Below are 27,279 nucleotides of genomic sequence, written 5' to 3'. Positions count from 1 at the left end.
GAGTCATTTCAAAAGTATAGGGTCCAATTATATTATTTATTATAGCCTCAACTTTAGTGTGCCTACAAGTAACCTTCTTGGCTACAGCCGGATCAAGCAACAAAAACATACAACTATAAACTACACACATACAACACTAATGTTTATATTGACTCGGTTTCTCCATAAATAACCACAAAATTTTAGACCAGAAGTTCTGTTTGAGTACTTAGCATTTGTTTATGTTTTTCTTTATTCATACGAACCTCAATTGCCTTTATGTGCAATTGATAGTCAGTCAGAAGGACCTTTTGTTAGTCCTAGACCACTTTTCCTTCTTCTGCGAGCAAAGGCCTTAATTTCAAAGAAGACTTCAACAGTCAAGTAGGTCAGTAACCCACATTATTCTTTTGATGTGCCCACAAATACTTAATAATTTATCTTTCGGTCGACTATACCCGTATATGTAGATCACTTAGAGTTCTCTTTTGTCCCTCCCCTAGTTAGAATGATGCTTTAGATACTCCTAGATCAAAATTCCTCCTATGGTCCTAATTTAAAAATGACTTCAACAGTGGAGCAAGTCAGTAACCCACTTTGAATCCTTTGATTTGGTCTTTAGTTCTTCTTGAAGTCATAATTAATTTCTTGCACAGGAAGTCGTCTCCATGACCTCGTGAGGGATTATGAATTTTCACAATCTCACCGTGTATATGGGACATTAGTCACACGGTTTGCCTAACACCTCGCTTTCCTATTATAGCAACAAAAATAATTTGCAACTGTCCAGGAAAATATTCAAAGGTCAAATAAATATTTATTTTATTATGTAAAAACAATTATTTATATTACCGTACCAATCTAAAGTATGCACTTTTCTCGCCATTCCAATTATTCTATTGTCACACCGCTTATTGCTTGTATAATTTATATTTCTTGCAAGGCACTTACCTTAACGTCGAAAATTATTAATATTGGACGTGACTTAGTTAATTGGGGAAGCACGTCAACGAGACGCACTCAGGTGGCCCCGGATCGGGTAGTCTCTTTATCTAAATTATATTTCTCTTTCTGTTGGGGTACTAGAAGAAGTGACAAGTTTGCAGAAAAAGAAATGAGACAATTGAATCATTTTCAGTTGATTTCAATATTCTTTTCCAGATAATTCTTCATTTCTTCCAGGCAGTCGAATTTAATTTACAACTGTCTGGAAAAAAATGACTTCAAGTGCCATAGTAAAAAACATTACAGAACAAACAGATTATTGATGGAGTATTGATTCCTTTCTTGGGGTGGGACAATGCTGTATAGCAAAAAATTGTCTTGTATATGTATGGTGGTGTCAAAAGGGTTTATTAGCATCGATCGTTCAAATGCAAATTATATCGGATCGCCAGAAAATCGCCTTGAGAGACAGCGAGATAAATACCCGCATTGTTTCTCCGTCCGACTTATTAATATTCCTCGAAGGTACGAAAATTTTTACGAACTAAGAAAGCAATTAAAGCGACACCTAATAGCAGCAATGACATTTTCATGAAAAACGATCGTATCACCGGTTATAATTGTCCGCCATTTAGAATTGGAATTTAATAAACGTTTATACTCGACGAAAAAAAAAATTTGTTTGCTTATTAATGATACGCTGCTATGCATAATAACAGGCGGGTTTCAGATGCATGCGGATCTTAAGCCGTTGGAGAATCGTGCAGCAATGATTGAAAGGGGAGAAAAATGATAATTCATACTAATCTTTCGAGACCTTACATAAAACAAGAAAAACACCGCTTAACCGATAATTAAATCGATCGGGAAAAAATCGACGTTTCCCCCCCGATAGGAAAAACACCGCGGCTATACATTCATTATCGGACAATTATTTGCATTTGTGCATAATTCCGCCATTTGTCTTGTGTCGGAACGTTTGGTTCTGCTCGTATTTGTATCACGAGAAATTAGGTCGAAAAGTTGCTACTTTGGAAAAACTGGTTCAAGGATGCCATGCGTGGGCTCGATGCACTGATGCGTATCACTGGCATAAGAAGCCATTTTGCACCAACAAGTAACGCATTTTCATGCAGTTGTCTAGGCTTAGCAAACAGGCAAAAGGGGCACTTAGACACATATTCGGCAAGGTTGAAGCTCTGCAAACCTTTTTCCACCTTCCACGTATGTAGATGACTATTTGGTATTCACGTCATTCTAGGTCAACGAAAAATTGGGGAAAAAGAACAAAGCTCCAAAATCAAACTTCTTAGGGTTGATGTCCCTTGATGGTTCTCTCCATTCTTTCTTCGGCTGAATGGGATATACACACAATAGGCCGCGGGTACGCCCACGGGGCCTTTAATAATTATTATCATTGTGCAAATGCGGTGCAGTTACATGGACGAGCGCCGCCCACGTGTACGGGGCCATTTTTTCTCCACTTTTATCGAAGAAGTTTTCGAGAAAATCCAGCGCGTGTCACCCTTTAAATATCGGGCTCGGACTCGTAAATTTTATCCCGGAGCGAGCATGCAGTGCTCGTAAAAGAGCTATCAATTCACACGGCACGATATATCATCTATTCTGAATAAAGTGACATTTACAATACCGTAAATTCTAAAAGGTTAATTTAATTAGAATACGGATGGTCTAGTTATTGGCGGTCGATAAAATTCTTGCGTCTCCAGACCGGTCGGAGAGACCACTAAAACGGGTAATTTATTACGTACAAGAAGGTGGAAGTAGGTACCAGAAGATGCTTAAGAATATTACAAATGAAACACCTCTTTTTTTAGTTTTTTAAAATCTGCTGGTTGTTTATTTAATTTTCAAGCATTTGCTTCCTTTTCAAGACTCCCTATTTGATTAGCAACACCTCGGTTGCACCACCTCCTTTCTGATCCCCTTAATCTCCTCTAGAGCCCTTGGGAAATTGACTTCTGACACTTTATAACTCATCCAAATTTTTCTCTGATCAGATAGTCATGGCTAATTTGTTCCTTTCAAGATTTCAACGTCCGGGAACACACGCTATATGGAGACTATTTGGAGTTTCTAGGTAGGGTAAGTTGAGGCGCCCCTTTTTGGCCCTCTGAGCGACAAATTAGCTGAGCAGAACAGTCGCTCATAGTAACTCACATTGTTTCTTTGATGTGTCGACAATTTCTTTATCCCTCTTTGCTTTTGGTTGCTATTTAGCATTTAAAGGCATGGCACATTTCTTCTAGAAAGTCCTTTTTCAAAACTGCCGGAAAGAAATAAAAAATGACTTAAGTGAAGGTAAAATCCTTTCATCCTCTTGTTTTTGAGGTAAGGTTCTTGTGAAGATCACCTGGGATTCCTTGGTAGGGTAAGCTGAGATGCCTCTTTTTGTCCTTCCCTTGGTCAAATTCTTCCCATTTTCCCCTGTGTTCTGCGAGCTTTATCACTAATTTAAAATGACTTCAACAGTCGAGTAAGTCAGTAACCCACATAATTTCTTTGATGTGCCGACGATTTCTTTATCTGCCTGTGTCTGTGATTGCTCTTAAGCATTTAAAGTCATAGAGTAGATTTTATGGCAAAAATAAAAAATTACTTCAGTGAAAGTCCTGCTTCTTGTGATAAGGTTTCTTCTTGGCGAGATTTTTTTAAAACTACGAAGCTTGGACAAAAGATCTGAAAATTGTGAAATCATTCCTTTTCCTGAATTACATGTAATGACAGGCGTAGTGAATCATTTATTAAAGAATATGTCAACTGGATTTGAATAAGAAGGTCTAGAGTGGGCCAAGAAGTGCAACGTTTCTCACGATGTTTATAGTGGTAGTCCAACTTTTTCAGGACATGCTTTGAAAACTCCTTTAGATGAGGTTGAGCAAAAGGGCAAACCAACAAGTAGGCTGTTTAAAATACGTGCAATATCGTCATGTTTTTCTTACGAACTTGATCCTAAATTCAACAGTTTCATTAAAAAATACTGGCTCAGTATCTGTCCATAAGCTATGCCTCAATATTAACGTGACATCAACAGTCGAGTAGTCAAGTAACTTCTTGATCCCAGAGGTTCAATCGTCAAGTAAGTCATGATTCCTTTGATGTGCCGACAAATTACTTAAGTGTAAATTCAGAATCATCGAACAGCTCTATATTTTCAATTTTTTTTCATCATTTTCTTCACTAAAACTTCAAAGACTCCGCTAGTAAAAATTTCTCTCGCACCCATATTTCTTTCTATCTCTCTCGTACAAACCGCAATTACTTGTCGAACTGTAACAATGAACTTAACATCAGTAATTTGGTAATGCACATACCAATTTTCCTTTCATATCGGGACAGCAGACACAAAAAAAAAAAGAAGACAAGAGAGGTCGAGTCGGATCAATAACTGACTGACTGAAATGATTTTTGAAATGTGGGTCGAGCAGTGGTGCCCTCAGGGGGGTGAGGAGGAAATCGATAAGATGACTCTGTGTTTTTTTGTCAAAACACGTAATTTAATAGTCTAAGATTTTTGACAAGTGATGCAACTCCTTGATATAGACCAGATGAGTTTTTATGGCGATTTCCTCTTGTGGTCACGTGGCGCCGTATTTCAAAAAGGCAAAAATCGAGGTCGTTATATAAATCAACAGCTAATTTCACGCAAAGAAAATACGCATATTTCCAAGGTCGCGTGTCTGCGCGACAAATTACAATATTTCAATAAAACCAATCTGAAATGTCGGTAATTCAGTAATTTGCACAGATAATTACCCGCGGTGTTATTACTATTATTTTCAACATAATTTTAAATATTGAGTTATTACATGAGAACCGTATTTATTAGCAACAATTGCTAATAAATACCCGGCGAGAGTATCAGGTTTTTAAATATCAAAATCTGCCATTACACCGATTACGTCACTGGTAAATGTTACGGTGCTTAACCTTAGGATAAGAGTCTATTAGCGAAAGAGACACGGCGCAGCATATTTTCCGAGTCACGATTATTTTTAAAATTATTCACTGAAAAATCTTTATCTGGGTAATTTTATGATCATGGACAGTCGTTTCCAACCAGTCAGATCTTCAGAGAGATAAGAAGGTGAACAAGTAGAAGAATCAACTCTTCTCATATACGACCAGACCCAGAGAGGCTTGAACCATCCTTAGATTCCTTTCAGTTCCTTAAGTATCTTCTTGTATCCAACTTGTTCCAAGTGTGTACAAACACTTGCAGGTCCATCAGACTGACCTGTATCCCCTGGTCAAAGTTGTACACCTAATTCCTTCTTGAGCCTTTAGGGCGTTGTTCTAGTATTCGTTCGACAAAGCAACATGGCCGTATCCAGGACAACTTATTCCAATAATAACTTTAGGTCAAGCAGACCTAAGAACAGACTGAGCTATACCTCTTGAGAAGTTGTACAGCCACTTCTCTCTGCAGCACTGACTTTTTAGAGTGCTTGCCCTCGAATTTAATCAAAAAGCGAGTTCTTTGGTTGGATAATTGCAGTACAACATTGGGCAGCAAATTTGAAGAAAGGCAGGAAAGAGAACCACTTTTAAGGTCACTAGGACACACTGAGCTATACCTGCAGGATCATATAGAGGTCATACTTTCACTTCTTTCTGCAGCCTTGATAGTTTAGATTGCTTGCCCTCGAATTTTATCGTAAATCAAGCTATTTCTTTGGATAATTATAGTGCGAGATTTGGTGACAAATTTTAATTTGAATGAAGACAGTCACTATTTGTTGGATAAATCGCAATGGCGATGATCGTTGGCAAATCCAAGAAGAAATTCGTCCATTGTATCCAGGACAACCAATTTCAAGGGCCTCAGCAGTAACATCAGGTCCAATAGACCAAAGAACAGACTTCCAGGTTCAAATAGAAGTTGTACAGCCACTTCTTACCGCAACTTTGACTAATTGGGTTACTTACTTTCGAATTTTATCAAAAAGAGTCACGATTATTTTTAAAATTATTCACTGAAAAATCTTTATCTGGGTAATTTTATGATCATGGACAGTCGTTTCCAACCAGTCAGATCTTCAAAGAGATAAGAAGGTAAACAGGTAGAAGAATCAACTCTTCTCATATAGGACCAGACCCAGAGAGGCTTGAACCATTCTTAGATTCCTTTCAGTTCCTTGAGTATCTTCTTTTATCCAACTTGTTCCAAGGTCCAAGTGTGTACAAACACTTGCAGGTCCATCAGACTGACCTGTATCTCCTGGTCAAAGTTGTACACCCAATTCCTTCTTGAGCCTTTAGGGCGTTGTTCCCGTATTCGTTCGACAAAGCAACATGACCGTATCCAGGACAACTTATTCCAATAATAACTTTAGGTCAATCAGACCTAAGAACAGACTGAGCTATACCTCTTGAGAAGTTGTACAGCCACTTCTCTCTGCAGCACTGACTTTTTAGAGTGCTTGCCCTCGAATTTAATCAAAAAGCGAGTTCTTTGGTTGGATAATTGCAGTACAACATTGGGCAGCAAATTTAAAGAAAGGCAGGAAAGAGAACCACTTTTAAGGTCACTAGGACACATTGAGTTGTTCCTGCAGGATCATATAGAGGTCATACTTTCACTTCTTTCTGCAGCCTTGATAGTTTAGATTGCTTGCCCTTGAATTTTAGCGAAAAGCGAGCTATTTTTTGGATAATTACAGTGCGAGATTTGGTGACAAGTTTTAATTTGATTGAAGACAGTCACTATTTGTTGGACAAATCGCATTGGCGATGATCGTTGGCAAATCCAAGAAGAAATTCGTCCATTGTATCCAGGACAACCAATTTCAAGGGCCTCAGCAGTAACGTCAGGTCCAACAGACCAAACAACAGACTTCCAGGTTCAAATAGAAGTTGTACAGCCACTTCTTTGCGCAACTTTGACTAATTAGGTTGCTTACTTTCGAATTTCATTAAAAATGTATTTCGTGGCGGGAAATCACAAAAGAGGACCTCTGTCGGAATCACCCGATATAACTCAAGGTCCTATAGACCAAAGAACACACTGAGCTGTACCTCAAGGGTCACATAATAGTCGTCCAGCCATTTCTTCCTGCAGTTCAACTCTTTAATGTCCTTTTTTGGCGGTAAATTTAAATTGCTTACGTGGCCGGAAATTTGACTGAACCCAACACTATTCTGTTGATTCACGATGACCGTTGACTCAAAATGGGGCCGTGCGCATGTTGAATCAACGCGAAACGTCAAACAGTTAGCTTTGACAGATTCGTTCTAATTTGTCCATCTCTCTCATTCGCATTGAAATTCCCTCTAATAAATCAGAATGAAAATAATACGGATTAATACCCCGGCCTACGCGAACGGCGATCGGCCATATTTCCACGTGGTAATTAGGCATTAACCGCCCATATCTGAGGCTTGATTTAAATCGATGTATCAAAAGTGCATTGTTATAAAATTATTTACATATAATTATACGGGTTAAGTGTTACAAATTTGTCTGTTGATAAAGGCTCGCGTGGGTCGCACAAAACACACATTGTTACTTCGGGAATTAATTCAACTATTAGGTGAAAACATTTCGGGACCGGAGCGAGGCCTTCGACCGTGTGTACGCGCTATTTTTATGGTCGTAATTAAAAGTTTATGGGGGGCCACCCGTATCTTACAGAAACGAGGAAATAACTCTGCGATGAAAAAAAAAACAGTTAGAAGATACGTGAAGTCTTTTTTACTGATGGTTAGCACCATGACCACCGTCTTCTTCCTGTTCTTTCTCAAAGCAAGCAAGTATTCAGATGATCGTTTTTCTCTTTTACATCATCATCTTCTTTATCAGTTTCTTCTGCTTTATAAGTGCGTTAGTAACGTATGTCCTAGAAAACCTCTTTAGTCTGGTTGAGTCCTTATCCCTTTTAATAAACTTATTGGTTAATCTCTAATGGAGATTCAATGTCTCTCGTAGAGCGGTCCCTATAAACATATCAGCATAAGAGAAGAAGTGATTTTTTCTCAGGTCCGAAATTAATCGATCTCAGTTATCTTATTTACAATTATTGCCTCGGCCTTATGTGTTTTTCGATAGTCAGCCTCTCTCGCGCGTCTTGTTTGCTCAAGATTATCCGCCATTTGCATTTCATGAATATGGAGATGTCAGCAGTTGCTGCTGCTGCTGCGGTTAATTGAGACTCACTTTTTCCCTTCGTTACTGCGAAACATAATAATTGTTAATTACCTGTTAAGAAGGAGAAGGAAAAAAAGCAGGAAATGTCAAAGACACCACGGGACCGTAACTTACCGGGTGTTGTAAGCCCCCCCGTGTTATATACGAGTATCCTGTCTAAGAGAAATACATAATACGCCCACAATTATTGTTTTTACGCTAATTGTCGCACGGTTAAATTATTTCCCTTGTACTACCTTGGCTATGAACGAAAATGATTTTATATAAGAGCCCATTACATAACTTTTATGTAACATGACCCATCCAGTGAGAAACAATGTAGTAGCCGTGATAAATAATGAAGTGCGCCGTATTGATATTACATTACCCGTGAAACCCGAGACGTAGCCAACGATTTTCAAGACAAATTGAGCTTCCAGTGTGGCGGAAATTTAAGAGAAAAATTACTATCTATACTTGAAACTGATACAGGGAACGTTTTTGCCCATAATCAAAACTCGAGATATCTCCAAAAGTTTCAGCTGAGTCGCTTTACTGTCTTAACTAAGAACTCTTTTCTTAATTAAACGCAATTTATTTCATGGCTGTACCTCAAGTAGTTTTTGAGTTACATGAGTTTTTCTGAGGGTAAGTCGTGGTGCTCAGACAGGAACCTCGTTTGGGCTGGCCACTGGACCTTAAGCAAGATAACTCCTAAAGTTTTACTTGGATCGCTTTGCTGTCTCAACAAAATTTGGAAACAACCCGTTTCTTAATTAAACGCAATTTGTTTCATGGTTGTATCTTAAGTAGTTTTTGAAATACGGAGGTTTTTGTGAGGTTAAGTTGCTTAGAGAGAAATTTCATTTGCTCTGGCCGCTAGACTTTATGCTGGATAATTCCAAAAGTTTCTACTGGATCGCTTTACTGTTTCAACAAAATTGGCAAAGAATTCTTTTCTTAATTAAACGCAATTTATTTCATGGCTGTATCTCAACTAGTTTTTGAGTTACATGAGTTTTTCTGAGGGTAAGTCGTGGTGCTCAGACAGGATCCTTGTTTGGGTTGGCCACTGGATCTTATGCTAGATAACTCCTAAAGTTTTGCTTGGATCGCTTTGCTGTCTCAACAAAATTTGGAAACAACCCGTTTCTTAATTAAACGCAATTTATTTCATGGTTGTATCTCAAGTAGTTTTTGAAATACGGAGGTTTTTGTGAGTTTAAGTTGCTTAGAGAGGAATTTCATTGCTCTAGCCACTAGACTTTATGCTGGATTATTCCAAAAGTTTCTACTGGATCGCTTGTTTCAACAAAATTGGCAAAGAATTCTTTTCTTAATTAAACGCAATTTATTTCATGGCTGTATCTCAACTAGTTTTCGAGTTAGATGACTTTTTCTGAGGGTAAATCGTGGTGTTCAGACAGGAAAGTCGTTTGGGCTGGCCACTGGACCTTAAGCAAGATAACTCCTAAAGTTTTGCTTGGATCGCTTTGCTGTCTCAACAAAATTTGGAAACAACCCGTTTCTTAATTAAACGCAATTTATTTCATGGTTGTATCTTAAGTAGTTTTTGAAATACGGACGTTTTTGTGAGGTTAAGTTGCTTAGAGAGGAATTTCATTTGCTCTGGCCACTAGTAGACTTTATTCTTAGCTCGATAATTCCAAAAATTTCTACTGGATCGCTTGACTGTCTCAACCACATTTGCCATGAATTATTTTCTTAATTAAATGTAATTTACTTGATGGCTGTATCTCAAGTAGCTCTTGAGATACAGCAGTTTTTGCGAAGTTAAGTTACTCAGAGAGAAATGTCATTCGGTATGGCCACTGGATTTTGAGCTGTGTACCTCCAAAAGTTTTACCTGAAGCACTTTGTTGAGGTACGTGATTTTAATGAGAGTAAGTTGTCCAAGGACAAACTCAACTGGACAAAAACCTGGATAACTTCCGAAAATGTTGACTAGACCATTTTTCTAATTCAGCGTTTCACACTCGTATCTCCAGTAGCTTTTGGAATATTGAAGCTTGAGTGCGAGTGAGATGGCTTTCGTGATATTGGACAGATGCCAGTGAGGCGGAGCTTAGGATGAGGATCTGCGCAGTGGTATGCGCCAAATATTCCTTCATTAACATCTCACCTCTAGTTAAAGGCAAAAAATAAATAAGGAGATATTACGATGAGTTCCCATAGTAATTATTATTTTAATATTCAAAAGCGACCCACCCAAAGCAAACGTTAAACTTCCATAAATCCGTTTATCGAATTAAAAGTGCCGACGGGCATCGGCGCATTTTCTCATCGCATAATTAATAAGAAATTGCAAAATGGCAGAATGCAAACAAAAAGAAAAAAGGTTCCGCCCACACGCGCACGCCAATACCGTGCACTCTCTGCACACTTCTAATGTAAAATTGGATTTTTTGGAGGAACTAGGAGCTTTCCTATCGTAAATCAAAGCCTACCATATAACCCGGTTCCAGAAAACCACGTCGAGTAACCCACATATAATAAAATATAACGTGGCGACCATTTTATAATATACCGCGAATTTCACAAAGCCTCTTATTTATGGCGGCTAAATGGTTTTAGACAACAATGACGAAAACGAGAAACGAAACACGAGAGATCGTGTAGGTATTTCCTAAACTATAACCGAACCTTTGGCTTTAATTCACAACTAATTATTATTTATTATTATTGGGTATTGCACACGATAACTTTGCTTTTACCAGCTGGATGTTGGGACGTAGGCGGTCCTTCGAGGGAAAAAATGCAACAGAAGAGAGTCTTGCTTTGATACCACAGGGTCGACTCGTACCATTTACAGATGAGTAATCTGAAGGAAAATTATTGTGGAGGTCCTAGAAACTCCCCATCACATAATTTTACATTTCAGGCCCATTTACGTTTATTGCGCACCCTGCCTCTGGAGCTCCGCCCTCATTATGCGTATAAGAACAGCGTAAGAGTTGTGCCAAGTTGACTATACTAATAAATTATTAATTTTCTTGTTTGCACAAATCGATAACAGTATAAGGCTTGCATGAGCAAAACACAAACACCCTCAAAAACAATCCCTACAATAAAAACCCCCATAAAATACTTGCTGTAGAGAGTCTTCCAGGTTCTAAAACTACAGTTTTCATCAGCATCACTACTTAGAACACTAGGACGAACGAAAATCCTACAGAAGCCATTTGAAGGCACTTGGGGGTAGCTCCGAAGACACCAAAACCTTTACAAGATGCCAAAAGAACCACTAAAACACCAACAATTAATTAAAGCATGGATATGGAGATCCTGGTAGTGATTCGGGAGAGTTTTTATGACGTGGGTTCTGTAGATGATGGCCAGACAAATAAGGACGACCCTATAGATTGCCAGAAGGGTATTTATGGTGTAGATGAAGATTTTTAGGTGGTTGAAGCACCTTTTGACAAGTGAGTGTCCAGGTTTGCCAAAGAAGGGGCTTAGCCTTGAATTGACTCAACTTTTTTGCGTACTTTGGTCAAAGTCGAGGACAAGGTGAAGCACAGATTGAAATTTAATAGAAAAGGCATGTGGAGAGGGTCTAGGATCGAACAATGTTGTATTTAACTAGCCCTATACCTTCTTATCTGGGATTTACTGAACTTTTCTGCGAACTTACATTCTTGTTAACGGCACTTGGAAAATTTGTCATACCTTCAAAATCAGTTGGAGGAGAGGCATGCGGAGAGGCTCTGGGATCAAGCAATGGCATATCTAATCAATCCCATACCTATTTCCCTTGGATTGATCGAATTCTGCTGCGAACTTTGGTATAAGTAGATGACAAGATAAAGCACAGATTTAACTTAAAAAACTTGTCATAACTTCCAAACCAGTTAAAGGAGAAGCATGTGTCTAGGATGGAACAGTTGTGTATCTAACCAACATTATTCCTTTTTACCTTGGATTCACTGAACTTGTCTGCAAACTTTGGTCAATGTAGAGGGTAAGGCGAATAAACCTAGAGTGAACTTAGAAAATTTATATTTACCAAACGCATTGGAGAAGGAGCATGCGGAGATGACCTGGCATCGAGCATTGATGTACCTAACTAACCCTATACCTTTTAGCCTTAGATTGACTGAACTTTTCTGCGAACTTCTGGTCTAAGTAGAGGACAAGGTGAAGCACAGATTCGACTTAGAAAACTTCTACAACAGTTCGAGGAGAGGCAGGGGAAGAGGGTCAAAGATCGAACAATCGTGCGTATCTAACCAACCCTACACTTTTTTACCTTCGATTCACTGAACTTTGATTTCGTGTTATAACTTCTAAATGAATTGGAGAAAAGGCATGCGAAAGTGGCCTGGGATTGAGTAATAATCTTTAATATAGATCGACTCAACTTTTCTACGAACTTTGGTCAAAGACTCCTCCCAATGTGTGAACTGACTACCGACCTTCGCCGACTTAACTCGAACCAAATCCTCAAGATCCTTCCAGGATCCTCTTGTCCCTTAAACGTGTATCTGAACAATTTATATGAGAGGTTAGGTAGGCGTTTTCGGTAACTGCGCAACCCAAATAGGCTCCGCCCTTCGGTGATGCGTCTCTGGGGTCGAATTATGGTGCGCACAGTTGCCATTTGAATGTTTATTTTTGACGGGTGAAGATGGAGGTAGCAGTGAGTCAGAATAAGTTAATGGTGTTCAATGGGAACAAAAGCCGGTATCAAGGCGAACGCATTAGTCAATGTACAGATTACATCTTTTCGTCAAGGGTAATTATTATTGCTCTAATAATTCATTGAGATATTGCGTTCGGTAGCGGTTAGAATTAGAGCAACGCAATAATTCTTTTCGGATTTTTAATCTGCGATCTTTCATTGTCGCTTTGACCTACACAACTTTGTTGTCCTCCTGTAATTTTCGCACATATCTTCAGTATATACGTTTATTACCAATAAAGATGGCTATCGGATCGTCAATTAATTTTATTATTTTAAATGGTGGGAACGGCGGGTATTCGGTGCCCTTTGTGTGTGAAACCCGCTAGCGCGATCTCTCTCTCATTGGCGATTTCGTCGATCTGGGCCACCGTATGCCAAAAACGGAGTTGGATTTTCACTCTTTAAAACAATGAACCGATACCGAAAACCCTTTTTTCTGCTGCTTTCACAAATTGTCGCATTTTTTTGTGTCGCTCGCGACATTTACGGCCGCGCTACGCACATATCGATACATACATAATTATGCCGACACGCACGATACCATAAAACAATTCGGTTTTTTCTAAATCCCATAATTCAACCGGTAATTTGTGCAAATTAATGCGTCTACTCCCCGTCAACTGAACCGCATAAATACTGAAGTGCGAATGAAAAACTTTGAAAAGTGTTGAATTTGCTTATTTCCTATGTTAATTGCGCGCTCGACGTTAAATGACAAGCAGCGCGCTATAAAAAGGAAATTATGCGAGTCCGTGTATGGTCAACTAACCCTTTTTTGTCACTATTTGAGTCGAGAATGTGCAATAGTGATCTTGAAAATGAATTATTTTCATCATACATAATATCAGAGAATCGCAAACGTTTTTTTTTAATTCACTCTCTCCCGTCAACCAGCGGTGAGTGGTCAGATTTGATGTTTTTGACTACTGCGCAGCTTTACCACTAGCCCAGCTAAGAAGTGGATCCAGAATATGCGCACGAGGCTGCGCCACCTCACCGCTCTCGTTCTGCGACATCTCAATTGCGCGTTTCTCACTTTAATAAATAAAATGCCGTCCAATCACCAATAGACCAACAATCAGACTAAATAAGGTCGCGAAAAAAAAAATTGAATACTCGGGTTATAATCATCGGCCGTCTCGGCAGCAAATTGTTATCATTTCAGGCGAACGGCTCTCCGTGCCGAATATGGCGAGTAATCAATTGACGGGCCGTTTCTTTGCCTCTTAAGGTATCGGCGATATTCATTTAGATCGACTCATTATGACAGCTCTTTTAAAGGTATTTTCGCGAAAAAACTGGACGCGCTTGTAAATTTTATAATTTGCTTGTAAATTCCTATTTAACTCTTCTTTTGCCTCGCATCTTCGCTTCTTGCGCAACGTAATTGTGAGAAGATAACATCCCAGTTACAAGGTTTAACGTGGTAAACAGAGTGCGGACAGATTTTATACCAATTGACAGATTGGCCAGAGTAGAGGAAAAAGTGAAGATGCACACTGACAACTTGAAAAAATGTGCATAACTTTCAAACTAATTGGAGAATAGGCATGCGTAGATGGCCTTGGATCGAGCGGTGAGGTTCCTAATGAACTTTATACTTCTTTGCCTTGGATTTGCTGAAGTTTTCTGCGAACTTTGGTCAACGTAGAGGACTAGGTGAAGAGGCACACTGGCAAGTTGGAAAAATGTGCATAACTTCGAAACTAATTGGAGAATAGGCATGCGGAGATGGCTTTAAATTCAGCATGAGTGTACCTAACGAACTCTATACTTCTTTGCCCTGGATTCACTTAACTTTTTTGCGAACTTTGGTCAACGTAGAGGACTAGGTGCTGAGGCACACTGGCAAGTTGGAAAAATGTGCATAACTTCGAAACTAATTGGAGAATACGCATGCGGAGATGGCTTTGAATTCAGCAGGAGTGTACCCAACGAATTCTATACTTCTTTGCCCTGGATTCACTTAACTTTTTTGCGAACTTTGGTCAACGTAGAGGACTAGGTGCAGAGGCACACTGGCAAGTTGGAAAAATGTGCATAACTTCGAAACTAATTGGAGAATAGGCATTCGGAGATGGCTTTGAATGCAGCAGGAGTATAACTAACGAACTCTATACTTCTTTGCCCTGGATTCACTTAACCTTTTTGCGAACTTTGGTCAACGTAGAGGACTAGGTGAAGAGGCACACTGGCAAGTTGGAAAAATGTGCATAACTTCGAAACTAATTGGAGAATAGGCATGCGGAGATGGCTTTGAATTCAGCATGAGTGTACCCAACGAACTCTATACTTCTTTGCCCTGGATTCACTTAACTTTTCTGCGAACTTTGGTCAACGTAGAGGACTAGGTGAAGAGGCACACTGGCAAGTTGGAAAAATGTGCATAACTTCGAAACTAATTGGAGAATACGCATGCGGAGATGGCTTTAAATGCAGCAGGAGTGTACCTAACGAACTCTATACTTCTTTGCCCTGGATTCACTTAACTTTTTTGCGAACTTTGGTCAACGTAGAGGACTAGGTGCAAAGGCACACTGGCAAGTTGGAAGAATGTGCATAACTTCGAAACTAATTGGAGAATAGGCATGCGGAGATGGCTTTGAATGCAGCAGGAGTGTACCCAACGAACTCTATACTTCTTTGCCCTGGATTCACTTAACTTTTTTGCGAACTTTGGTCAACGTAGAGGACTAGGTGCAAAGGCACACTGGCAAGTTGGAAAAATGTGCATAACTTCGAAACTAATTGGAGAATACGCATGCGGAGATGGCTTTAAATTCAGCATGAGTGTACCTAACGAACTCTATACTTCTTTGCCCTGGATTCACTTAACTTTTCTGCGAACTTTGGTCAACGTAGAGGACTAGGTGCAGAGGCACACTGGCAAGTTCGAAAAATGTGCATAACTTCGAAACTAATTGGAGAATACGCATGCGGAGATGGCTTTGAATGCAGCATGAGTGTATCTAACGAACTCTATACTTCTTTGCCCTGGATTCACTTAACTTTTTTCCGAACTTTGGTCAACGTAGAGGACTAGGTGAAGAGGCACACTGGCAAGTTCGAAAAATGTGCATAACTTCGAAACTAATTGGAGAATACGCATGCGGAGATGGCTTTGAATGCAGCATGAGTGTATCTAACGAACTCTATACTTCTTTGCCCTGGATTCACTTAACTTTTCTGCGAACTTTGGTCAACGTAGAGGACTAGGTGCAGAGGCACACTGGCAAGTTCGAAAAATGTGCATAACTTCGAAACTAATAGGAGAATACGCATGCGGAGATGGCTTTGAATGCAGCAGGAGTGTACCCAACGAACTCTATACTTCTTTGCCCTGGATTCACTTAACTTTTCTGCGAACTTTGGTCAACGTAGAGGACTAGGTGAAGAGGCACACTGGCAAGTTGGAAAAATGTGCATAACTTTGAAACTAATTGGAGAATACGCATGCGGAGATGGCTTTAAATTCAGCATGAGTGTACCTAACGAACTCTATACTTCTTTGCCCTGGATTCACTTAACTTTTCTGCGAACTTTGGTCAACGTAGAGGACTAGGTGAAGAGGCACACTGGCAAGTTCGAAAAATGTGCATAACTTCGAAACTAATTGGAGAATGCGCATGCGGAGATGGCTTTAAATGCAGCATGAGTGTATCTAACGAACTCTATACTTCTTTGCCCTGGATTCACTTAACTTTTCTGCGAACTTTGGTCAACGTAGAGGACTAGGTGCAGAGGCACACTGGCAAGTTCGAAAAATGTGCATAACTTCGAAACTAATAGGAGAATACGCATGCGGAGATGGCTTTGAATGCAGCAGGAGTGTACCCAACGAACTCTATACTTCTTTGCCCTGGATTCACTTAACTTTTCTGCGAACTTTGGTCAACGTAGAGGACTAGGTGCAGAGGCACACTGGCAAGTTGGAAAAATGTGCATAACTTCGAAACTAATTGGAGAATACGCATGCGGAGATGGCTTTAAATTCAGCATGAGTGTACCCAACGAACTCTATACTTCTTTGCCCTGGATTCACTTAACTTTTCTGCGAACTTTGGTCAACGTAGAGGACTAGGTGAAGAGGCACACTGGCAAGTTGGAAAAATGTGCATAACTTCGAAACTAATTGGAGAATACGCATGCGGAGATGGCTTTAAATTCAGCATGAGTGTACCTAACGAACTCTATACTTCTTTGCCCTGGATTCACTTAACTTTTCTGCGAACTTTGGTCAACGTAGAGGACTAGGTGCAGAGGCACACTGGCAAGTTGGAAAAATGTGCATAACTTCGAAACTAATTGGAGAATACGCATGCGGAGATGGCCTTGGATCGAGCATTGATGTACCTAATTAACACTATACTTTTTTACCCTAGATTCTCTTAACTTTCCTGCGAACTTTGGTCAAAAAAGAAAAAGCGCGCTGGCCAATGCTGCGCATGAGGTATGACTATCCCTGTCAAATGAATTTGTTATATTTATGCATGATTTCTTAACTCAGGAGAATTACAATTGCAAAACTTCATTACTGGGACCTTTCAAAATGAATTAAAAATCCACTTAAAAGAATCTATTACCGATTTAAACCTTCATTGATCAGTAAAGTATCGAAAAGCATTTCGTAATAAATCCGTGCCGCAATAAATAACGAATCGGCTCTTGATAAATATATCAAATTTAATGTTATGCTGCCGATCTATCGATTATTAATAACATTAAGCAAACATTGAAATTTAGCGTGCAAGGCCGGTCATCGTAAGTGGACGGTCAGTTGCAACAACCGATCGTTGATTGGAAAAAGGGCGAAAAGTTTTAAAAAAAAATACACCAAACGAACATAATAGCGAACATTAATTCGCCTCCGGTCGACATTTTACGAAATACTAAAGTTTTTTGTGAAAGTAAGTCCGACACAATAAGAATTTATGCATCCATTGTGAGATTACCACTGAACTATAACCGACTTCTTGTGTGCTTCAGGTAATGCAGGTTGCTGTAAACTGTAAAACCGAAAATGTCAGCCAGATAATGCTATAAAGTTCTTCTTCGTGCCCCGAGAAAACGTAAAATCTTTTAAGAATTTTCAGATTTACTGAGTATACGGTCGCGCCGGCCAATTCTATTGTTTTCAAACACTATATTAATTAATATCCGAGGAGGCTACGGTGGCCAAAAGGTACAAAACTTTTGATTCATTAGTGAGCAACCCATTTTTCTCCCATCTCACAGACACGTTTTTGACATCTGCGCAGCTGATCACTAACAACTGTCGGGTCAGGTGTCCGATTTTAGGGATGTACGCATCCGTTGTATTGAAGTAAAAGACTCACCGCTTGTGTCCCGAATAACGTCTTCAACGTGAATCTTGACATGGCAATGGCTACTTAATAAATCCCGAGGCGTCAAATAATATCTCACCGCTCATTTTCTATTCTCCAAAGTAAAATCTCTGACATTTCGCCTGTTTTTTCACAAGGAAGTCATAATCGAAAGATATGGCGGCCGGGAGGTATAAACTCGTTGATTCACTGGCGGACGTTGAACACGTATGGCCATTTTTGTGGCTGTTTATGTTCATTTATACCGTATGTTCATTTACCACACATCAGATGAAAATCTTAATGTTTTGCGGAAACGCTTCGGACGCGTAATTGATGTAATCTAGACGGTAGTTGCGTAGAAGCACGCGGTAAACCAGGGAGTCGATTAAGACTTTTGTTCCCGGATTAATTATTACGTAATAAAACGCAAAACTTTTTCTATTCCGCTACGTCATTAGTCATCCTTAAGACAATGTGTAAGTTTACGGACAACGGGTAATGATAGAGGCTAACGCAAGATTTGTGATGTATAATTTCACGTCTGCCTAGCTGCCAATGATTAATTCGACTTGTCATTGAAATATTACACCGCAGAGGCTGTATTTCATGTCGGGTACAGTAATTTAATTACCCAGCTCCCCTGGGACATGTCATGTATGGCAATAATGATATTTTCCTCGTCCGGAGTGTCGCCATATCACGAACACAACGATGTTATGATGCGGTCGTTGATTTAGTTATTACGTCAAGTATATAGCGGTGAGATGTTCGATTACCTCTTTTTTTGGCAACTGCGCAACTCTTCTGGAAGTCTCTTAGTCTAGGAGCAACACGCATGATCAAAACCAAGATGTTACCTTCGATTGATCAAAAACTTGTCGGTTACGTGGCCCAGCGGTGACATATTGACGTTACACCACCCTATTGGTAACTGCGCAGCTATGAATTGAAGGACGCAGAGGATGCTGCGCTGTTGAAGAACTCACTGTTGACTAACGTGCCGAAATTCAACCAAAGAATTAAGTCTGGGCAAAACCCTAAAGAATTCTTAGTCGGAATCTGAATGTGTGTCCTTGAGATGTTGCGTTCCTAGTTATTAAGGAAGAAACTGGATGTGCTCTGAATTATGCCTCTTTTGGATCATCAAATCCAATGATTAAAAAACGTGAGAGGGATCAGATGAGTACAGGTTAAAAGGATCGACGAGACCTGGATGATGGGAGAGCAGACAAGAGAACTGCTTTGAGTTCTGCGCACTTAGTTGTACCAGTGCTTATATTACATTTTTCCACAATACTGTAACGATACTGTCAACACCGAGAAACCAGCTGATTCTCCATCATTCCGGAATAATACAAATGGTACACTGCACGACGTCTCGAAGGTTGGCGAGAATTTTCTGGAAGAGCGTTCTGCCGAGTATATAAGAAGCCGCATGGTCGATAGTAATCAGTTGTCATGTCAGTGAAGTAAAGTTCGGAATATTGGCGCGAAATTTAAATAGTTGTCAATAAATACAGTAAAATTAAAGATCTTTCTAGTCGTAAGTGAGGGGAATCAAGGCGGCTGCGTTGGAGTTCTATTGATTGAAATTTGTTGTTTTACTACTCACTAAGGGTGAGATGCTAAAGAAATCATGGGGGGCGGTGCTTATGACTCTGCGCACTTCGTTGCGCCATTGACAGGAATGGGATGATGGTAGGAAGAACAAGATAGAGAACAAGGAGGACGAAGCGACGTCCATGACCTGTCTATTGCCTACCAAGAAATTCTATTTGCCATCATTCTCCATCAATCCGGAATAATACAAGTGGTACAGCGCACGACGTCTCGAAGGTTGGCGAGGCTCTTCTGGAAGAGTGTTCTGCCGAGTATATAAGAAGCCGCATGGTCGATAGTAATCAGTTGTCATGTCAGTGAAGTAAAATTCGGAATATTGGCGCGAAATTTAAATAGTTGTCAATAAATACAGTAAAAATAAAGATCTTTTCTAGTCGTAAGTGAGGGGAATCAAGGAGGTTGCGTTGGAGTTCTATTGATTGAAATTTGTTGTTTTACTACTCACTAAGGGTGAGATGCTAAAGAAATCATGGGGGGCGGTGCTTATGACTCTGCGCACTTCGTTGCGCCATTGACAGGAATGGGATGATGGTAGGAAGAACAAGATAGAGAACAAGGAGGACGAAGCGACGTCCATGACCTGTCTATTGCCTACCAAGAAATTCTATTTGCCATCATTCTCCATCAATCCGGAATAATACAAGTGGTACAGCGCACGACGTCTCGAAGGTTGGCGAGGCTCTTCTGGAAGAGTGTTCTGCCGAGTATATAAGAAGCCGCATGGTCGATAGTAATCAGTTGTCATGTCAGTGAAGTAAAATTCGGAATATTGGCGCGAAATTTAAATAGTTGTCAATAAATACAGTAAAAATAAAGATCTTTTCTAGTCGTAAGTGAGGGGAATCAAGGAGGTTGCGTTGGAGTTCTATTGATTGAAATTTGTTGTTTTACTACTCACTAAGGGTGAGATGCTAAAGAAATCATGGGGGGCGGTGCTTATGACTCTGCGCACTTCGTTGCGCCATTGACAGGAATGGGATGATGGTAGGAAGAACAAGATAGAGAACAAGGAGGACGAAGCGACGTCCATGACCTGTCTATTGCCTACCAAGAAATTCTATTTGCCATCATTCTCCATCAATCCGGAATAATACAAGTGGTACAGCGCACGACGTCTCGAAGGTTGGCGAGGCTCTTCTGGAAGAGTGTTCTGCCGAGTATATAAGAAGCCGCATGGTCGATAGTAATCAGTTGTCATGTCAGTGAAGTAAAATTCGGAATATTGGCGCGAAATTTAAATAGTTGTCAATAAATACAGTAAAAATAAAGATCTTTTCTAGTCGTAAGTGAGGGGAATCAAGGCGGCTGCGTTGAAGTTTTATTAATTGAAATTTTGTTGTTTTTCTACTCACTGACCTAGATATGTTAGACAAATTATGGGGGGCGGCGCTTGTGACGCTGCGCATTGTGTTGCGCGATTGACAGGAACAGAGTAATCGGAGGATAGACAAGAGAACATGTCGGAAAGGTCATATAACAGAAGAGGACGACGTCCATGGCCTGTCTTTTGTCTCTCACGCCATTCTGTCGATATCTCTGTCATTCATGATGACACTGGGAGACTCTCTGGAGCCCAACGAAACTGAGAGAGAAGGCCGGTAGCCAAAAACAGGTGTCACAACTAATGAACATTGTGGTTATGCTAATTAAAAACGTGAAACGATTTTTCCAATTTAAAGATCGGCGACGTTTCGCACATTCGTCTTTGCCACATCTGGGTCCGGGAACGAGAGACAAAGTAAATTGCAAACATCCACTCTATCTAATTTATCTTTGACAATTATCGGCACTATTTATGGGCATTTGACACATAAAGTTCGCTCCGCGAGCTCACTCATCTCTGGGATGTTTATCGGGCGCAGTGACAGTTTCAATTACCTTTACGATCTTTATCTGATCGCATCGGATCGTAAAATATGAAAACGAACTATTGTGCCTCGCTTTTTGAATTATAATAATTTCGTCGTAACTATAAATAAACTAAAAATAACCGTCGAGAATTAAAACAAAGTAAGTCATAGACCGACGGTGCGCGATAACAGGCCCATAGTGTATATTATATGGGGTTTCCACATCATTGGCCAGGCGATTTATCTTGCCCGGGCATTTTCGACATGATGTATTGTCTATGGCGTTACAAAATCGACTCTACGGCCTGGTATTTAGGTCAGATAATGTGCAGAAACTGCCTCTCATGTTAAGGTAACAGTCAAGGGTAAAGACGGATTTGTTGATTGTTTTGACCGTAAACCCCCCTAGTTTCGGAAAGTATGTGCCAAACCTAATTGTTTAGAGAGAGACTGAAATGTCGTCTTCGTGATATCTGTCGATAGTGCTGCCCTCCGGCGCTACCGTCTCGTACTTTATTTAAGTCGATTCGACGCGGTCCCGATTTATTGCTTTCTTATTTTAATGATTTGTGCGCTCGCTAAAGTTCAAGTGACTTATTATATATCGGCAACATTCAAACAGATTTCCGTTTTATCAGCGGCGAGTAGTTGCGCAACGCACCGCGCATAGCTGTCGACAAAACGTTTCGCGACATCTCACCGCTACCATGACTTTTTTGGCACTCGTTTGCGTACGGCGTTACGCAGTTGATAACGACTTGGTGTATTGACATCTCACTTGAGACAAGCAAAGGGACATGCAACTGTGTGCTAATAAAACATCCGACTATTTTCCATCTTTGTCTCTCGTCGTGAAAGGTGCTCGTAGATGGCGCGGATAGCGTTTAATCAGCCTCAGAAGTCAGAACATAATAATTATGTCGTAAGAGAGGACGGCTGATTTTAATTAAAATAAATAAAAAATTATTGATAAGGTTTAAATGACTCAGAATGACGGTAGACTTTAATTAAGACAATGCAAGCATGTGCAAACTCATGATTATATAAATTTTTTAAACCAAAAGACAAAAATTCTTTATTTTCAAAATTCGTGATTTTAAGATTAAAATCAGTTAGTTTGGCTGGCTAACACGAGTCACTGACGGTGAGGTGGTGAACAAATCAAGGGGGTGATGATAGAGATGCTGCGCACCTCGTTGCGCCATTAATTATATTACGTTTCTCGTCAATTTACTGATGGTGAGATGTTAGACAAATCAAGAAGGTGGTGCTCGGTCGTTGACTATATAACGTTTACCTCAGCGACTCCTGTTGATTAAATTTTCAATTAACTGACAATGAGATGTTTGGAGAATCAAGGCTCGTGATGCTGCGCCGTTGCCTAAAACTCGTCTTCCTACGACTTCCAAACTAAACATGTGTGATATAATAAAAACCGAGTATATTCACGTGAATAGTCGGTTCAAGTCTCGGGCCGGCAACATATAATAGAGATCCGACCTCAAGAGGAGTCCGAAGCACAGAAGGCATTAGCAACGTCAAATCGAATAAAACGTTTATGCGAGGTAAATAACGACGTACCGGGAAGGCAGTACATAAATACAGTACTTTACGCGCTCCGTACAAAAGCCAGATAAGTCGTGCGATGGTTGTAAAGAAGATATCGAATGTGCGTTGGTTTTTTTTTAGTGCGATTGTTACGCAAACTGTAATGTAACCGAATTACGGGTTGCCTAATTAATGCTAAGGTCACTGTCAATCTTTCTGGCCGTCGCAGCTGCCCGACTTGGCGTCTATTGATTCTTGCATTCATTGTTTTAATATGTATACCGCGATCGTTATCGGCTCATTAAAATATGTTTTACGCGAGTTTTTTTAATCGAAATTTAATTAATGTTATTGCCAATTTGCTCCGCTGTAGCCTTGGGTTCTAAGAAAAAGTAACGCTGTAAACTGCGACCTGACATAACCCGTGTAGGAAGCATAGTCCCACATCGCGTCATACGAATTTTATAATATGACAGAACAATTAAAACGCGAAAAAAGACAATTTCGCGTTATTAATTCGAGATTTTCATCTGCCCACGGGACCTGGGGCTCATTTCCGAACTTTTATTTACGATCTTTAGTACGCTCGTCTTATTAACATTGTTTTGTCGTTGCAATTAACTTTCTAGGGTTTAATTGAGTTGTCTGAGGAGGTACGAGGACTTTTATCAACTGAAATTTTTTAGCGGTGAGTTGTAAGCAACGGCGCAACGCAGTACGCAGCCTTCTTGACGCTCAGCGTTTGATTTGTTTTTTGTGCATCATGTGGGCAAGCGCACTAACGCAACATAAACGATATAAAAAAAAAGCTGCGCTAGTAATATATTTATATTATCGTCCTTGATTAAAGCACAATAACTAATCTACAATTAAACAGAAATGTCTTAACTACTTATCCCGGTTGTGAGTGATATTTAAGTTAAGGTGTTCCCTCGTGAAGTGACATTAAACGGTCGGTATTTAAAAAATTATACAAATTAGATAATTGCCGATTATTTTATCGTAATTACACGTTTGATTGAGCGGTAATTAACGCTTATGAGACCCTTGTAGCCGATTTGATTTATCGCAGATTTTCCCTCCGTAAGCCGCAAAAGACATCTCGTTCAATTTTTTTTTTTGAGACGTTTTATGGCGTTTTAATACCGTTCGGTTTTCGGTTTTATGGCGGTTTATCTGCTCTCCAGGTGTTTTATGTGGTGGTTTTTATATCGTAAAACGCGTGGCAATTTTAGATATTGGAAACATGTGTTGGATTTTAGCATCAGCCGTTAAAATTAATAAGAAAAAAGGAGTCAAAGTACCTGCGTTTTTGGCACCAAAACCGCTGTTGAAAAAAAGACTCTTCATGTTGATGGGTGTAGCACATTATCAAAATAATTGTAAAGGCAAAGCAAGCTAATTTTTCAACAAACAAATAATGGGCAAACAATAAAAATCACAAGTTTAAACCATATTATAATTCATCAATTCCTCAATGCTATAAGGGTAACTAAGATATCAAATAAAGGTTTCTTAAAAAATGCAACATCATAGTTTACTGAGCGTGTATTATATTTTTCAAATTTTTGAAGGTTATGTTGGTTTTTTACAAGGAAATATCATACATTCAAAAATATAAAGCATACACAGTTCATATAAATTGATTTCTTTGGATTTTCTTCTAAATGCCATATTTTGAATTGCTCTCTTTTGCGTAAGAAAAATAACCTTCAACATACTAGTTTCACCCCAGAAAATTACCCCAAACCTTGCTAAAGATTTTGCTAGAGTCATCGATGTCAAGTAATACAGTTTAGTGTCGTCTACAAAATTTGCCAAGTCTGTATGTTCATTTTCTACTTCCAAAAACAAGGTCATTTATGTAGAGAAAGACAGAGTGACTTGTCAACGAGTTATTGACCACGGCGCAGCACCTTCTGAATTCTGAAAGCTGCGCAAAGGAGCATTTCACTGTTAGCATATATTTATTTATTTCTCTTTCAACAGGCATTTGCCCAATTTACAAAAATATAAAACATTAAAAACAGGAGTACAGTTTGACTTAAATATGTTTGCATCACGGTAATAAATTCACAAAACATTGACTTTTAACATTAGTGAAAGAATCCAACTGATCCGAGTACTGTCTACCCTGGTAACAAGGGAACTATTTCCATAATCGGTCTGTCTATAAGGAACATGCAGACCAATTTTACCGAGTATACCTGGACAGCAAGATCCAGAATGGATGTTTACAACGGGTTTGGAGAGTATGGATATTAAGTTCAGACTCAAATTCGTAGTAAATAATGGGAAATGGAACATTCCTTTTGAAGGCAATGTATCTTAAAAATTCGTGCTGAGCCTGTTCAATCATCTGAATGTGATTGTTATAATGAGGAAGCCAAATAGATAGACCATGAATTGAATTGTCAAAACAGTGGGCTGCCAAGGCAGTTATGCATATAGGTCTCCTAATGGACCAGTCTCCTAATAATCAATACCGATAGTATGGAGATAGCTTCTTAAGTGCCAGTGACTGGTTAAAAGACCTATCACTAGCCGAATTTCGCGTCTTTTTAGGCGTAGTAGATTTTTGGTGAGACAGGCAGAGGGCCCACCTATGTGCGCTTTGGCCTGTCTCATACCAGGGGACTCAGTCCATCTTCGGTGGGTCCACTTGTCCAGCAGACTCTTCATTGACGCGACCGCAACGCATTTGGCGATACCAACTATGGGTTCCGGCCCCATCGGCACATTCGCGGATCCCAGTCTGGCAAGAAAGTCCGCTTCCTCATTACCTGCATGGCCTGCGTGGCCGGGTATCCAGACGAGCTGGATCCTGCAGCCAACCTGCACCAGTTTTTTCACGACTTTTATGCACTCTAGTACAAGCTTGGAGCTTACCTTTGCGGCCATGATAGCCTTAATGGCAGCTCTGCTGTCCGAGCATATTGTTACGACTGTATTGCGGTGTCCGCAGCTTAGGATTTACTGTCCGCATTTTAATACAGCGAATACTTCGGCCTGAAAGATAGTGGCGTGCTCGAGCGAGTATGCCCTACTGGTATCTGGGATCCCACCACAAAGCCCTGATCCAGCTCTGTTATTCATTCTGGAGATAACTGTGTACCAGATGGTCCCCCTATTTAGCAATGCAGGTCTGTTGGAATGCTGCCACTCCTCTCTACCTGCAATGTGCGTCACGAATCCCTCGCAGTCCACAGTCGCTGGAGCCATGCAGTCACTGCGCATCAGAAGGAGAGGACCAAATTTTTGCGTGACCGTTCTCGCCAGCACGTAGTTCGCCGAGGACGTATAGCCTGTACGCAGTCCTCATTGCCTTGAATTGCACAACGAGGTCCAGAGGCGGAAGCCCCAGCAGAGCCTCGAGCGCTCTAGTTGGCGCCGTCCGCATGGAACTCGTTATGCTGAGACATGCAAGACGTTGGGCTCTGTCCAGTTGAGCACGAATTTTCGCTTTCTCCGTACATGGCCACCAAACGATAGCCCCGTACGTGAGGAGAGGTCTTACAATGCGCGAGTAGATCCAGTGGAGGATCTTAGGAGACAGACCCCAGGTACTGCAGGCCCATAGCGCGCAGGTGGCCTTCTTCATTCTGGTGTCTGCATGATCGTACCAGGAGAGTTTGGGATCTAACTTCATTCCCAGAAATCGAACTGTCCTGGAGTAATGCAGCTGCACGCCAGCTAGAGATATAACAGGGGGCGTGCCAAAGTTACGTCTCCTCGTGAATAGTAGGAGTTCTGCTTTTTTGGGGTTAATCCTTAGACCCTCCGAGAGGCACCATATGTCCACCATACGCAGGGCTCTCATCATAGGGCCCCGCATTGAGAGGCGTCTTTCCCCGGGTAAAGGATTACCAGATCATCAGCGTAGGCCTGTGTGTATAGGCCAGCATTGTTTAAAAGATTTATCAGGCTGTCGACCACAAGGTAGGGGACAATACCCCTCGCTGCGGGCAGCCCCTAGCCGCCAACGTTTCGACAATCTCTTTGTTGAGCTGGGCAGATACATGACGTTTCGAGAGCATGGCCTCTATCCAGCTAACCAAACAGGGTTCTGAGCCGCGGCTCTCGAGTGCTTGGCAGATTAATGCGAAAGGGGTATTGTCGAACGCCCCTTCACTGTCTAGAAACGCACCCAGACAGGCC

General features: G+C 40.4%; 1 protein-coding gene and 1 long non-coding RNA gene across 2 annotated transcripts in view; one reads left to right on the top strand and one right to left on the bottom strand.

Moving 5' to 3' along the window:
- Nucleotides 1-27,279, bottom strand: part of LOC126747718 (dendritic arbor reduction protein 1-like) — a 190,656-nt gene that overhangs the window by 132,532 nt on the left and 30,845 nt on the right. The gene's annotated exons all lie outside the window — the stretch shown is intronic.
- LOC126747719 (uncharacterized) lies at nt 15,486-17,940 on the top strand. Its single transcript, XR_007664357.1, has 3 exons — nt 15,486-15,646; nt 15,820-15,992; nt 16,339-17,940. It is a non-coding gene; the product is annotated as an uncharacterized LOC126747719 (long non-coding RNA).

This window comes from Anthonomus grandis, chromosome 19, assembly GCF_022605725.1.
Source record: "Anthonomus grandis grandis chromosome 19, icAntGran1.3, whole genome shotgun sequence".
Lineage (NCBI taxonomy): Eukaryota > Metazoa > Arthropoda > Insecta > Coleoptera > Curculionidae > Anthonomus > Anthonomus grandis.
Note: the sequence above shows the minus strand (reverse complement) of the source record. Positions and strands in the feature narration are given on the sequence as shown.